Source organism: Sorex fumeus, unplaced genomic scaffold (assembly GCF_029834395.1).
Source record: "Sorex fumeus unplaced genomic scaffold, SorFum_2.1 ptg000008l, whole genome shotgun sequence".
Taxonomy (NCBI): Eukaryota; Metazoa; Chordata; class Mammalia; order Eulipotyphla; family Soricidae; genus Sorex; species Sorex fumeus.
This window is the reverse complement of record NW_026606065.1, coordinates 51,267,628-51,269,293: the sequence shown is the minus strand read 5'-3', so window position 1 is coordinate 51,269,293 and position 1,666 is coordinate 51,267,628. Positions and strand designations below refer to the sequence as shown.

General features: G+C 39.3%; 1 pseudogene; it reads right to left on the bottom strand.

Annotated features, from left to right (window-relative positions):
* Nucleotides 1-303: 303 nt before the first annotated feature.
* On the bottom strand, nucleotides 304-427 carry LOC130019538 (uncharacterized; annotated as a pseudogene).
* Between the last annotated feature and the right edge of the window lie 1,239 nt (nucleotides 428-1,666).

Below are 1,666 nucleotides of genomic sequence, written 5' to 3'. Positions count from 1 at the left end.
ATGGAAACACTTAAATACCCAGTGGTATCTGAATTGACAATAAATATGTAGTATTTGTGCTCCATAAAAACTAGTCATCTATTACCAGTGTTGAGGGGCTAGAGAGATAGGACAGTGGATGAGGCATTTGCCTTTCATGCAGCCAGCCCAGGTTCCATCCCTGACACCACATATGGTCCCCCAAACACTGTCAGGAGTGATCTCTGAATACAGAGGCAGGACTAAGCCCTGACTACCACTGGGAGAGCCCCCTCAGAAACAAAAACAAAACAAAAAATTCCATACTTAATTTGTATTTTTTAAATTGTCTTTTTGTGCCTTAAGAACCAGCCCTATGCTCAGGACTGCCCCACTAAATGGAGAGGGAGATCACTGTGTCCCGCCAGACTTCACTGTGAGAGCTATGCAAGGTGGGCAGACAAAGCAATCCACCCTTAGTTCTAAGAAAAATCACTTTACTATATTCTAATGAAAAGTCTACAAGTTTCCCTTTGTGAACAAGAGGAAGAGTTGATCTGTGATCGAGAATGGAAAATGTGGAAGAAGTGAGGCAGAAATGAGAAAATGGAAAGTGTTTCAATAATGGCAAATGCTGGACATGGATTATTCTAAAACCTTGTATGCACATTTCATGCAATAGCTAAGTAATTGCATTAGATAAGTAATGTTAACTTCTCCCAAGATGCATAAGTAATACATGTGACTAAATCTAGATTCATACTTAGGCAACCTGCTTCTCCTTAACCACTATCTTACACATAAGCTTATTCTGTGCATCGGTCACATTCCTGAATTATTACATTGATATTCAATCCAAGGGATTGAATAATGTTTTCCTGAGAAAAGAACCCATGGATAAATGGAAATACAGTTTTATTATCCCCATAATTCTCAGAATTCTGGAACCTCTGGCTCTCATAATCTTTCAAGTATGAACCAAAGACCCCCCAAAAAGTTAATAATACAATTTTATTCCAAACCCAAAGACCTGAGAACCAAGACAGCCAATAGTGTAAGCCAGAGTCAAAAATAAAGATTTGAAAACCATGAGGGCAAATGTCCCACAGCAGAAGCAAGGTGTCCTAGATTAAGCAAGTGAGCAACCTTACCTTCTTTTACACATTATTCTTCTCAAGCCAAGTGGTTTTTATTGTTGTTGTTTTTGGTTTGTTTTTTTTTTTTTTTGCTTCTTGGGTCACACCCATCGATGCACAGAGGCTACTCCTGGCTCATGCACTCAGGAATTACTCTTGGCAGTGCTTGGGGGAACCATATGGGATGCTGGGAATCAAACCCGGGTGAGCCATGTGCAAGGCAAATGCCCTACCCGCTGTGCTATTTCTCCAGCCCCCCAAGTGGTTTTTGGATAATGTTTTCACTTTTTTTTACCAGTGAAGATACTAAAAAGTCCCTAAAACTTTCAAATACATATCCAGAAACAATATTTCACTATCTGTGCATTCCTTAACCTAGTCAAGATAACAAATAAGATTAACCACCATGGCCAAGATTGTCAAAATTCCTTGTCTATATTAGTCTATCCTCTGAGTCAGAAAGAAGGCGCATTTTTATACTTGAAACTTTATGAGGGAGTAACACAAAGGATGGTAAGGTAGAGAGAAGAAAGAGAGCTTTTATGTCTCGATATTTTCATGGAAGAGACAGA